General features: G+C 40.0%; 1 long non-coding RNA gene across 1 annotated transcript; it reads right to left on the bottom strand.

Annotated features, from left to right (window-relative positions):
- Window positions 1–8,009: 8,009 nt before the first annotated feature.
- LOC126920235 (uncharacterized) lies at window positions 8,010–13,825 on the bottom strand. Its single transcript, XR_007711915.1, has 2 exons — window positions 8,635–13,825; window positions 8,010–8,504 (listed from the first exon to the last, which is right to left on the bottom strand). It is a non-coding gene; the product is annotated as an uncharacterized LOC126920235 (long non-coding RNA).
- Window positions 13,826–14,623: the final 798 nt, after the last annotated feature.

Here is a 14,623-nt window from a genome sequence, read left to right as displayed (position 1 = left end):
TGGTACGGATATTTTTTTGGCGATTCGCAGCTCGCATTTCCCGATGGATGTGCCACAGTTTCGTAGAAATTCTCGATGAAATTTGCAAAACTTCGTGCAGCTTTACCGTGCTTTCTAACGGAGATGCAAGCGCTATCGCCTTTCGTACGATTGCGTCATGAATACGGACGTTACTCTCTGGAAGTCTGGAACCGAAACTTTCGAGTGATTTTGTCGAAGCTAAGTAGAAACGCTTGGTCGAACTTAGAAAATTTTAAGCAGCTTCGCTTCGCTTTTTATTGGACATTTAAATGCATCGCAGATGGCATTGCATCATCGATGTAGATCGATGTTTTGCTAGAGTTTGCGCTACAAATTCTTGGTGAAATTTGCAAGATTTTTAATGGCTCTATCGCGTGTTTTATTAAAGATCTGGATACAGTCGACGTTCATACGGTTGCATCATGGATATAAATGATATTTCTTAGAAATATAGAAATAATATTTCGAAACGAGTTTGCTTTAATGAGTTTGATAGGCAGCGTGTTTATGCGAACTTTGCACCTAGTTTCGATTCAATTTGCGAAACTTTTCGGTAAGTTTACTGTGCTCATCGGTACGCCTATAGACGAAAGAATTAAATTCCCCGAGACTTCGGTTTCATAGGGATTCGATGAATCGACTCTAAATAAATGTATTTTTATCACAGACTAACTCTTGCTCGGCATTAAATAATCTAGAAATTAAAATTATCAGAGATTAAATTTGCCAGAGATTAGATACTATTGAGAATGAAATTTCCTCGAAACCTTTCTTCGCTCTTCAGATATTAGATTATCTATTTATACAGTCGAATATTTATAGATTTAGATTTGACTAGAAATTAGCCTTGATATTTTCGCCTCGAATTAACCTTGTCGAAGATTAGAGATTTGTATATTACGTATCCGACGCAAACATTGCCTTATTACTGCATTATTAGATTGCGTGCAATCTAATCTAACAGAGATTCATAAATACTGCAATCGTTGAAACATTTTGGAATTTATTATTAATAGTCAGCTTAATCGGTCTGTTCGTTTTTGCGTAGAAATTTTTCGATCGAAAGGACAGAAGGAAGAAAGAAAACGATACGAGCAACGATTAGAAATGAAAGGATCAGCTTAACTCGAAACAGTGAGTCACGAAAGCACGTTTGCAAATGGAAAAAGGCTCAAGGATGCTTGTCACATACAGGACATCGTACGTCAATCCGATGAAACAAGCACAGTAGCGAAGGATAACATTTATTATTCTTCGAGAAAAGGAAAGAAACGGTGGTAATACATCTTACTGAAATTACTGCGACGCGAGAATACAAGTAGAAATATATAAATAGGAACGCATCGAGTCTTGATCGAGTACCTGTCGAGTGAAACGAACAGTGCTTAATCGATATTGGCAAAACCACATCTTGCAAAGAATTAAATTTGTTAGGAATTATCGTTCGAAAGTTCCTTTGTTTCTATCGATTTCGTATATTTCAGCAAAATGGCTTAAAAAGAGAAAAACAAGGGTAGACAAAAATTGTAGGGAACATTTTCGATGAAAGATACGTGCAATTTGAGAGATAGAAACGTAGCGATTTTGTAGTAGCGAGTTCGTCGATACCATACAGCTATAGTTCTCCGAGATTCGTAAGACGGACGAGACGATTCTTAAAACATTCGATTTACTCGACTTTCCATTCTTTTCGCGTTATTCCATATCAGGTTAATGCTGAAATAATGGTACTTTCTATTTTATGATACAAATAGCTCTTCGGCAACGATCCTCCGTTTGTCTACGTCCTTTTCTTCCTGTATTCACGAAACAAGAACACCATAAAGATAATTAAGCACTCGTTGATGAACTTTCACAGGAATTCCGGACGTTTCTGTGTCTCGGAATTACATGAAATTCGCTTGTCGAGGAGTCTCCGATCGCTTCGATTTGGACGTAACAAGGTTTATGGACCGGTGCGAGCTCGAAACTGATATAAATGCGAAACTAAGTCGATTTACATAATTGATAAAAATCTACATCGTCGACGAGATCAACTTCTATCGTCGAACGGTATACACCGGCATACGAGAAATTTGATTTCTAAAGGAAACGGCAACTCTCTCGAACTCCATCGATCTAAACTTGTCCGGTCTGTTCTAATAATCAAGCAATCTCACACAGCAAGGTACATTCTCTTTCCACCTAATAAATCACAGTTTCGAATCACAGTTGTGAATCAATCTGGTTTCGCGAAGATAACATATTTCGTCGGTGGAAGAGCGTTTTATCGCTGGAAGAAAGAGCGACTCGAAACAATCATCTCTAACGTGGCAGAAAATGGCCTTTCGATTTGTCTTGCCAAACAAGCTCTGTCGTATCGTATTCCCCCGCGACGCAATCAATTTAAATGAAATTAAACGCAGCATGATGTTCCTTTGAGTCATCCAATTAGCGGATCACAGGCGTAGACGATCGTGTGCGGACGGTGGAGGAACATCGACCGAGGTGGCTCGGCTAGCAAACCGAATTATCGGTTTACCGGGCTGATTCGATGATCGAGCGTGTCATTAGGAAAAAACAGCGATGGAAATAGCAAAGCCGGTGCTCCAGCACGTGTTAACTGCGTTATGTAATGCAGTTGGCCGCAAACCTCGTCAAAGTTGTTGGCCAGGCGCTAATTAACAAGGCTAAAAGTGTTTTCATCGATCTGGCTAATTAAAAGTCAGAGCAGTTTGCGAGGATACTTGGCATCGTTGACTTCGGTCGGGCGTGATGGGAATACACGAGCGAAGGAAATTTTGATGAGAATATTTGTTCTGGATGCTACGAAGGCGATCTGATAGCGTTCGTGGCCAAGATTTTCCAGTTACTCCGAGCGATTTTGAAATTTTTAGCGATCGACGTTTTCCAGACGCTGAAACTTTGGAAGTTCTCGCGATGCGCAAACCCGGCCAACTTCCAAGGTGCTGAAGCTTCCAAAATAGCGTAAATACAATTAAACTACTCCTTACGATCCACAAAATTCTCCCAAATTCATAAAATTCCTTGCAACTTTGCGATCTCCTCACACTTCGCCGTATACCTCGCTATGTGTACACGTACCTCTCAAGCTTCTCGAAACGTTCGATCCAAACCACGTAGACCCCACTGAATCCTTTGAAACTTTTACCTGCTGGCGAAAGAAAAGGATTGTCCGAGGAGAACAAGGAGACGAAGTTGCGCTTCGTCGCAGGAATGCTGAAATAATTGCCCAAAATTCGTAAACTGCGCGCATTCCATTGGTATGCCTTCCCACATGATCCTCAAACTTTTCGAAGCCACTCGATGATTCAGAACGCTTCTCGCTACTCCTTCTCAGACTTTTACTTTCCCGCGAAAGAAGAGAAGAATTCGAGGAGAAAAAGGCAACCGACCGGTGCATCATCGGTGACGTAAGGAGCGTCATGAACGTTTCGCGGTACATTCCGCGGTACTCGGCCACGAGAACGGTACCGTTTTCTGCGTGAAAGCAAGCACGTCGGATTTTGTCGTGAACCATCGTGATTCACGCGCAGGCGAAAGGACGAGCAGCATCGGATCCTCTCGTTTCTGCGGTGCAGCGTCCAGTTACGTGAGAAACGTGGCTACGCATCCGTTTCAACGGATCCGCGTAACTTACCAAACCCAGGAGGATGACGAAGGAGGATCGTGGGTAGCCGCACGCGCTCCTCTCATGAATCTGGCGATAAATTTGGATGAACGGAGTGCTCGCGCGAGAGAAACAGTGAATTGGACATCGTCGATGATTTATGAGATAATTTAGAATGTCTGACGCTTGACTCGATGCTCCAGGTTCAAAGAGTGGACACGCACGCATGGAAATGTTGGTTAACGAGTTGATCGCGAACTTTATACGTTTTGCCAGCCACGATAAATTCAAATATACTGTGACGTTTTATGGTTGGAAGATATAACGCGTTTTGGACCCTTTTTCCCCGACAATGTTGTCCAAGTCGTTCGTACGGCCGAAAATCTTTCAGTCCGTGAAATTTATATCGCTTTAAACGTCTTAAAAGATGTGACAAAACGTCACTAGGGAGAAGGAAGGGGGTCACTGAAGACCATCGCTGTTAATTGACCAATGTGTTAATCGTCGCGAGATCTACGTTGCCCTTCTTCGTTAACAACGTCTTGGTGTTTTTTTCTTTTTCAATTTTTGAGGTTATGTCAGAAGTCCGCGATCATCGCGAAAGTCCTCTTTAATTCGCCTGGAAATCTCTTCGATCATTACGAAAGCCTTTAATGATATTAGCGAGACGTATGAAAAATTCGAAGAATGTTTTCACCGCTTGTTAATGCGCTCGTACGATGATCGTTGTCATAATTTACGTCGTAGTTAACTCGTTAAACATCTAGCGACGGAATCGACGAAGAGAGGAAGAAAGAGAAACGGAGAGAACCACTGTAAAACACCATTAATGAATTCTTATTGAGAAAGGTCGCTGACTAGTGTTTCTCGTGGAGTTCAGGACGACCTCGAAAGGTTGGAACGAGGCCAAAACGAAAATCGACGGGTCCCGGACGAAAGGTGAAAGTTGTTTTTGTCATTCCGATGTTCCAGATCACAATGGCGCCACGACAGATTCTTCGGCGATTACAAAACGTTCCATACCATCTTCGACGTAACTTCCGTCCCACCCAAAATCTTCTATACGAATAAAACTGTCACGAATCCATAAGACGGTAATTTTCGTTCGAATTCTTAAAAGAAAATTCCTCCTCGTTTGCGAAAATAAAATACAGGATTCTCTTCAAGTACAGACTTCCGTCAAAATTTTTAGCAAAATGTCTCGTCGTAGTTGGTAAAAATAAAGGGCAATACTCCTGAGGTAGCAATTTCTGTACAGATTCTAAATAAGCAATTTCCTTATTTTTAAAGAAGAATCTCTCTTAGCTGTTTGCAAGAATACAAAATTTCTGGTACTAAGATCGTAATACCAATCTTCGTCCGAAAATTCATAGAATTTCTAATTCACCGGAAACAAACCGGAAACAAACAGCACCGCGCTCTAAAGATCACTAAACTGTTAAAAAATCCCCAAATGTTACTAGTTTCTGTGATCAGAAAATGGATCGGGTATCCCAAGATCGTAAAAATTTTAATGCTGGGAAATTCTTGCGTAACCCTTTGTCACCCTGAGAACATAGCGAGAAGCGGTGCGCCGTATCTCAGCCAGGAAGCTGGAGATTCCCGTCATTAGAGCACGAGTATTCGATCGATGCCATTAATCGATAACATCTACGAATGTGTTCGCGCAATTTGCCTGTTCCTCCGACCTTCCTTTTACTTTAACCGACGATTGAGAAACGAACACGTGTCGTCATATTCTTATTCCAAAATGGGAAACGCTACTGTTACCTACTTACCTCTCGAAGACGATTAGGCTAATCTGTGCAGCGATGACCATAATAATTCGTACCAGTTTCCTACCGAACTATACGTAATATTGCAAATATTCTTAATCGGTATATATTTCTTCGTAGATAAAAAGATCGTCGTTTAAAAATTGATACTATCTTTTCAAGGTAATTTTTATCGCGATAATCTAATTATCAAGTTATCTTGTTATCATTTTTTAGTGGTAATTTTCGTAGAATATTCTTCGTCGAATCGGTAAAGTTGCGAACACGGAATGCCCTTTTGTATTTTTACTGATAATCCTTCTTAGAACATTTATCCTGCGAATTTACGTCTCAGTCAAGTTGCGCATCAAAGTGAACTTTTCTCGCGTAAATTCTATCTCCAGCGATTGGATTCGTGACATTGAAAATTGAGAAACGTTTTTTGTGATTAATTGGACAGCGACGTTTATTCAAATATATTTCGTAATACTTCTCGGTTGGAAGCGTCGCGATAATTCTATCGGCTATAGTTTGAGGTTACGTAATTTTTCAGAGAATGAATTCGAAATTTAGAGGAGATAGCTGTTTTGATATTTTGCCTTGATTACTTTATTCTTTTTTGGAGAGAGTTTCTCGAAGTCTGTCGGATGTTAGGCTTCGCCGACAATACGTAGATCGTTCGCGAATAATCGACCGGTATCTCTAACCTTTAATAGCTCTTGCAGACCGGATGTTGAAGGAATATGACAATGTGACACAAATTCCGACACCGATCGTCTAAATAATTTGCCAATGAAACAGGATCCAATCTTCATCGGTCGATAGAAAAATGCAACGAAACGCGTATCCGATATCGCTTTATGATCCGACGAAAATCTGACGAGGATCCAAAAGAATGACAAGAATTTTAATCTCCGTTGGGCAAACAACCTACGGGGAGATATTATTAAAAATGATAGATAATCATTTGTTTATTATTTTATTTTATATACTAATTAAATATTAGTGTTCTAGAGATCGTACCAACAAATGCACTAAATAATCTCAATCACTTTCGGTGAAAAATAAATATACATACACGATTTTATCAACTGATATATAAACGAAGTCCGATCGGTGTTCTTACGCCCTCTGTATTATACTAAGCGAACGTACGTGGCTGCATTACTATACGTCGGTAATATCCATAATGATATATTTGATGTATTTTCTAACACGTACTGGATATAAATTGAATTTATTAAAACAGCAAAGATATTAAACGAGATGTTTCAATTTACGTATTAATTTAAACGTAATCACGTACATTTATCAATTTTATCGACCATTAATACGTCAGTGACAAAGAAGATCGCGACAAATTGCGTTAGATGGTAGCACGATGCAAGACAATCATCGTTAACTATATAGAATAGTAATTTGAAACTTTGAAATAGATGTTTCTTCTTTTCAAATTGACGCGATATCGATTAACGTCGTAATCGATACGCATACATCCTTTATTAATTCGTAAAACGATACGACAACTTTCTTCATAATATTAATGCTATGTTACGCGATACCGTTTCCCTTTCTTCCGTTTGCCTTATTTTCGCAAACAAAGATCTTTTAAACAATGAGAAAGCGACATCTCTCCGGCAAAGAAGATACAGATAAGCAAGATCATAGACTGCGTTCTTCCGCGTCAGAACTCGTTTTGCAATTATTCGAAAATTAACCGAGTCGCCCCTGTTTACTCGGTACGTTAACCCTTTCTTCGACCCTTCAAATCGCCAGAAAATCTACCTTTTCAATGGTTGCTTATCGCTCGAAACAAAACCATTTACGAAACAATCAAACGTTAATTATGCTTATTACACGCTAAACAAATATTCCATCGACTATATATTTACGTCCTGTAAATATCCTATATCCCGCAGCCTCCATACACGTTTTCAGACCGGTCTTCAATTTTACCGATATAATTATGGCAATCGTAACTCGTTACAACGCGAATGAAATATCAAAACGTTTTACACACAGCGCCAAAGATATACCGTACGTAAACGTTTTCCATGCTAACTGTTCGAGCCTCGAGTACCTACTTACTTTCATGAGCTACCGTATATATACGTAGGTAGGACCACGTGTACGTGCGTGAGCTCGCTTTTACAATTCGCAATCGGTCGCAATATACGGGCAAGAACCGAAAGGGGAAAACTGGTCTTGAGCTGGTCTCGGATTGTCCAGTTATCGATGTTATCTCGTCTCTTTAAAAGGCGACTGTGAAAAGCCTCGGGCAAACCGTTCGCGTTCCAATGATCGATCGGCACCTTCGATCGCAGTTTCCTCCGAGTTTAGCCGGTCATTAGGACCTTAAAGGTCGCCACTGCCATCCGTTCGATCGCCAATACAGGCACACGCTTATATCGCGTCTTCCCGTGTTTACCTCGTTCACCTTTGAAACTCCGTCGGACGCCTACGGTGTAGAATTTCAGACGAAGGAAACATTTATTCGGCGAATTATCTCCGCTGAACGATCGTCGTTTCTCGCAAATGTTTTTGCAGCATTGGATGGCAAATAGAGACGTCGGACGATTTGGTTCAGCTTTGGAGTAGGTGATCGGGTTTATTTAAAAATCTACTATCGTTTATTTAATTTAATCAAGAAATTATAATTGTAAAATTTAATCAAAAAAGAAAGTAAAAAGTATGGAAATATTAAAAATGAGGAATACGACGCGGCGTATAGTACGTCGCTGATACGGAAGAGTATCAGGTTGAGACGTTTGAGGCAACGCACTCCTCTGCTTTACAGAAATGTTTCATTTTTCTAGCTTATCGACGTAACCAGAGAACGTGTACGAACACGGTACAACGTTCGTGAAATTCTTTACAGTTATATAGGTGTCATCGTGATTGGTCCGACTTCTCCGTCGAAAAATTGTCGTTTTATTGCTTCACGACGCAACAATTCGTGAGACGAGGAAAAGTACGAAACGTTGGCAAACGTTGGAAAGTTCATCGACGATCAAAGCTGCCGAATCTCTTAAAAGGTCCGAAGTATCTCTTCGTTCAAATCCTCTGATCCACGTGTTTCAGTCGCCTGTATAAAAAATCGTCGCTTCACTCGCCCACAGCTTGTCCATGAAACGAATTAAGGAGAATAAAAAAATTAGCTAACTCTTCGAAGCCCATCGACGATTACACGCGCGTGCACTACCGGCTGACTCAGATAAATTACGAGCGGCTAGTGGTTCCCTTACGTACAGGAAGCTCGTCTCTTTTTCTCGCTCTTCCTCTCTCTTCGCATCGATTGTCGCGTTAGCTGGAAAATTTTCCTGGAAACACGAAATCCGCAGCGTGACTCATGGTGCCTCCAGCGAGATTCAAGGTCATCGATCCGCCCACCAAACGCCACGCTCCGCAGATCCGTTTCTTTTCGCTATGGCCGGAGAAAAAGAGCCTGAACAAAAGGAGCAAACAACGAGAAAACGAAAAAGCGGAACAGCAGAAGGGAAAAGGAAGAAGTTTGCGAGAGAGGTGGGAGTGGAGCGACAGCAAGAAACTGGAGGATTCAGCGACGAGTAAAAATAAATAGTTTTGCTTCGTCCGTTGCTTTTGTTGTTTTATTTTTTTCTTCTTATTATTTTTTTTTTTTTTTTTTGTTTTCTGAGAAACGAATTAAATCGATCGTTTGTCTCGCTTCGCCGTGCCTGGTCTTGGATGGTATAAAATAAAAAAAAAGAAGAAGAATCAATTTCGTAACTTTATGGTTGCCCAACTAGATTTTCAAAAATAGATAGTTTATCGTTTGCAAGATTTATGGATTACGAAATTGTTAGATTTAAATTAAGACGGGTGGTAGTGTTTTTTGAGAAAACAATCGATTCTGTTGCGCTTCGTTACTGAAAGATTCAACGAAAGACCTAGTTTAAGTATGCTTAGCCCTGACCTCAACCAGCATAATCCAAGTCTAGCCTTGATTTCGTCCAGGTACAGGCTACTCTGTACATATTCGGAGGTTAGTTTGCTTTCATTGTAAACACAAGTATCCCTAATTTTACGTAGACCTAGTTCGCGGCGATCCACGATCCTATTGAAATCCGAGTTTGATTTATTGTATGGTTAATAGGGAATCTATTATCGAGCGAAATATAGTCAAACTTTAGCTCGCAACGTTCGATCCAGAATTTCCTGTTTGATCGTTTCGCGAAATGTTATCCGGAGGGAACGATAATTCTCGTCTGTCTCCGTACGCCTGTGACGCGTCTGATACGACTATCAACCTTACGGGCTATCGTTATTTAATGGTGTAACAGTACAGGCCAAGTTATTGAAGAGCATAAGAAACCGATAGGACCGACATTCCTCCCGGTCGATGCGATTAGGCCAGTGGTAATGGCATTTAACGCTTCTGTTACTTAATTATCAACATAAACGCCCGTTGTTTCGTGTTCCAATTTTAATTTCACAGTGCGATTACTAGATGTTAAACACATCGGTCGATAAAACAGGTGGCTGAGTCTGAAATTTTTATTAATATCGATCGAATACGAGCTCTATCGATAAAACTTTCTCGTGTACGCGTTGCGTACAATATTTCCAGTGAAATCGAAATTCGCCGATATTTCTGTTTCCGAAGACGATCGAGAAAAACAGAATTCCTGCGTATCGTCTATTTTTATCGAACGTGTTATTCGAACCGTAGATCCAACAGATAATTGCAGTTATTGTAATTGCAGTATCACTGAACCGTTCACTTGCAGATAAGATTGCGATGTTTGTACACGTGAAGACGATACTTTTTTCGTAGCGGACTAATGATCGATCGGTATACCATTGGTCCGGGAACAATTGCTATTGATTGATAAAAAGAATTCTATTTTTTCTTTCTCTTCTTGGCGATAACCACCGACCTTTAGAATGACGTCCCCAAGTATTCTTGCGATTCTTCAAAAAACATTACAGTTATCTAGAAATCCGCCTTTAAAGTCTACGAGATGGATGCAATAGACTTTGGAACTTTAGGATTTTTTTCCAAAATAATTAGCATCCTTTCTCGCGCAACTCGATGCTCGACCGAATCGTTAAACTTCATTTCGGCAACTAATTGCCCTAAATACGTGGCGCTACGCTTAAATTCCCTTCGACCGACTCGTCAGAATAACAAAGATATATCGCGTCGCAGGTAATATTCTAATTCCCGAAGGAGAAAATACAGCTACGAGACGTCGAAGGAATAAACTGAAACCCCAAAGGGATCACCAGTGTCCATTGAACAAACTGTCCCGGACAAAGAATCGTCCCGTGTTTCCTCAGGTGTAAGAATGTAGGAGGAGTTGTTCGAGCGGATTGTGAGTCAGCAGGTAAAGACGTGGCGGGGCAGAAAGCTGAAAGAGCGGTTCAAGAGGGCAGGAATCCACGAGAAACGATCAACATTCCCGGTGTAACCCCATGAGTCACCGACTTGCCATCCCCCGGCAGCCGCATACCTGCTACCACCTGTTGCGCTCATTTTCTGGGTCGTGCTACTCGTGCTCGAGTTTTACCCTCTGCCCCTTTCCCTCATCACCGTGGCCAACCATGTTTTTCATCCTGTTCCACCTTGCGCGGCTTTAAGCTGCAACGAAAGCGATTACTGAATTTTCGATTGCCCGTGTTGAACGCGAGGGTAAGAAAAGGGTAGGGAAAGCGGGAAGTGGCTGCTGCGCGACAAATCTGCGGTGGCTCGCGACGGTCTTTGAATATCTTTGGAAATACAAATACATTGCTAGCGAAACGTTGATATTTCGTTAGGAAAGTGTGAAGCGAACGAGAATCCTAAATGTCCATCGTTATTAATTTTTACTATTAATAAATAGTAACTAGAAGATAGTTCTAGGTACGATAGATTTAATCGATAGGTTTAACATGTTCTTTTGTTTCTATCCCTAGTCCACGTAAGAAAGTTCAATAAAGATTTTTCGGCTCAGAACGGTGTGATAGATTCATCCAAAGAATAAAATAGTAGCTATTGTAATCCTACCTCTGAATACAGAAATAACAACAGAAATTAGTTTCTAATACGCAGCAAAATCAATATTATAATCATCGAATAAGGATAAAATAAACAATCTGAAAATGTACGTAGAAAATGTACGTTTAAATCACCAGATGTTTCCTGCGACACGTTCGACGCGTGTTAAGTATAAAAAAGATCTACGCTAAACGCGTTAACGATGACGCGACTAATTACAACCGGAAACTCACGTGCATCGATTGATTCTCAAAATACTATCTCTACTCTCGAATCGATAATTAATTGTCTCGAAAGATCGGCACGTAGGTGTGTTTCGTAAATCTGTTCATTGAGGAAATCATTCACGTCGACACATTTTTCGTGGAACTAGCGTGGAATGAAAGAAACGTTGCCGTAGTACTACGCAATATCGGCGAGTTCCGAGTTCCGAGAAAATTTCATTCACGATCGGTGCAGGATTTACGGCAAAGCGGCGCGCGTAGTTCCGGTTTCTGGCGATGATTCACGGCCACTCGAATTCCTTCGAGCGACCTCATTCACTGGATCGATTCTTCCAAGAATCGAAGCCATCGAAAGCATCCACGGATTCCCGCCTTTCTCTACTATTCCACGTCATTCGTGACGTCGATACTTCCTCGTGGTTAGCTTGAACGCGTTAACCAGGAAACACGAGTTGACACGTCTCGCTCGCACTTGTAATCTCATTGACATAACCATTTTTCTACTCGGCTTTGCTGTATTCAAATTCATCGATTCCCTATCGCTCAACTTAAATCGTACGATATTTGCATCCGCGGAAATGGAAATCGCTGCGTTTCCATTTCATTCGTCATTGTTTAATTTCCAATTTCAAGATTACACATATTTCTGGCCAATAGGTAGCCAGCTAAAGTAAGTTTCGATCGTGTTAGGGTTAAGCTTCATCGCGAGGCATAAGCGTCAGGACCGAGGACAACGACGGGAGAAAATAACAGTTAGTTTTTTAACGCCAGAACTACCAAACAGAACAGTCAAATTGATTGGTTTTACCATTTTATTTTAAAATTCCTATCTCGTGTTATATTTTCTTCCGCGATGATGTAATGATTTTCGCAACGATAACTAAAAGAATAATACAATGAATTTTATTTTGTTTTTTATGTATTGGAACACAAAATAATCTTGTATCAAGGCTACTTATACCAATACCAGTGAAAATGACTGGTACTTGTCAAAATGTAAAAGGATCCCTCGATCTGTTTATCGAACCCCAATTAACCAGTTTCTTCGTTTTCTACAACTTGCCACGCGTTTATCAAATTTTTACCGCGTATCATTCGATATGACGATATCAGCTATCAGGAAAATTCCGGATCGATCGCTAGATCGCTAGATGCTAATACTAGCAATACCACAGCAATCAAAATGACTGGTTCTACGATTTTATAAATATGTCAAACCTCGTTCAGGGATCCCAGGTGGATCGATAATACCAAAAATGTACTATATAACATTGAATTCCTTCTGTAAGAAAGTAATAGATCAATAAATATAAAAATATTCTATTATCACGTATTTTCTAAAGGCCAGTCATTTTGACTGGTTTTGGTAAAAATAATTTCATGTTAACTATCGGTAGTTCTAGTGTTAATTATTAAAGTATTTAATTATAAAAGTACTCATAGTCATAAGATAAGAGGAAAAAGAATTTTAGAAATTCTATCGTCATCCAGAGCACATCGAACCAACGTTTAATTGAAGGGCGTGGCGTTCTAGCCGCGGTTTTACTTTTAATGGATCGGTGATCGTTTGTAACAGCAATTCCAGACAGCTGGCCGCTTCATTAACGATCACGTAAGTGATTCGTACCTGCTGGTATGCCAGGCCATTCGGATTGTCGCATAGATACGTGACTCACGTACTTGTCGAATGGATAAACAACGTTCCAACGGAGATCCCATGTTTTCGATAATATTTGAACGGTATCCAGTTACGGTGTTCCCGATCTCGAACCGAACACCGGTTCGGTGTCGATCCACAAACCGTCCTGCTTGCTACTTAAAATATGTTTTTCTCCTTTTAATCAACAATTGCAATTGGATTGAATTTTTCAAGAATTATTTCGTAGTCGATAACGACGGATTTACGATCAAACCATGTACGTAAATACCAGAAATTTGATTTACCAGCAATTTTATTTGCCAGATAATTAATAGTTTATTTGTATCTTGGTCGTTTATCTTGTTCGTGTAATAATAATTTGATACGAGAAATAATCGATGTAACATTAACAATTTCGAAATAGGAGATAAAACGAATGAAGAGGTAAACAAATCTGAGTTTGGTATCGTTCCACAAACCGTCCTACTTAAAATATATTTTTCTCCTTTTAATCAACAATCGCAATTGGATCGAATTTTTCAAGAATTATTTCATAGTCGATAACGATGGATTTACGATCAAACCATGTACCTATAATACCAGAAATTTGATTTGCCAGATAATTAATCGTCTATTTGTATCTTGGTCGTTTATCTTGTTCGTGTATTAATAATTTGATAGGAGAAATAATCGATGTAACATTAACAATTTCGAAATAGAAGATAAAACTAATGAAGAGGTAAACAAATCTCATTATCGAACAATCGTCTTTGAGTACTCTCGTCTGATTGTTTATTGCTACGAAAGATAACGTTGTTACGAACGGTGGGAAAACTCGTGACGTATTTTCGTTATCCTTCGATATCGAGATAGGAACACGACGCAATAGGCATTTTACGCGTACGCTACGATAACAGTATCGACTGATAAGCGGCGATAAAAGAGAAACAAAGAGTTAGAACGCATAGAATGCAGCGATGTCCTTTAACGAGAAAAATTCACCTTATCTGTTCCTGTGGCCAGCGTAACGCTTTGTTTTTATCGTTATACGTTATCGTTATCTATTCGTAGATAACGCCGTAATCGTGAACATTGTACGACCTCATTTCGCCTCGTAACCATTTCGTAACGTTGCATCCTACGCTACTTTTCATTTTTCTCTTGCCAAGCGAATGAAAATACGGTTTATCTGCGACGTAAAATTAATTGAATTTAATCAAATCGGATCGAATTCAACCGAATCGAACTAAATTTCGTGGAAGATCGGCTGATCAATTAGAAACGATTGCGAAGTATTTCATTCGACGAAACCGACTTAGAATTTCAGAAAGAGATATAACTCGTCGGAATTTAAGCAGATTTGTTAGAATAATAGAA

This window comes from Bombus affinis, chromosome 9 (assembly GCF_024516045.1).
Source record: "Bombus affinis isolate iyBomAffi1 chromosome 9, iyBomAffi1.2, whole genome shotgun sequence".
NCBI classification, from domain to species: Eukaryota; Metazoa; Arthropoda; class Insecta; order Hymenoptera; family Apidae; genus Bombus; species Bombus affinis.
The sequence above is the reverse complement of the archived record's forward strand: the minus strand, read 5'-3'. Positions and strand labels throughout refer to the sequence as shown.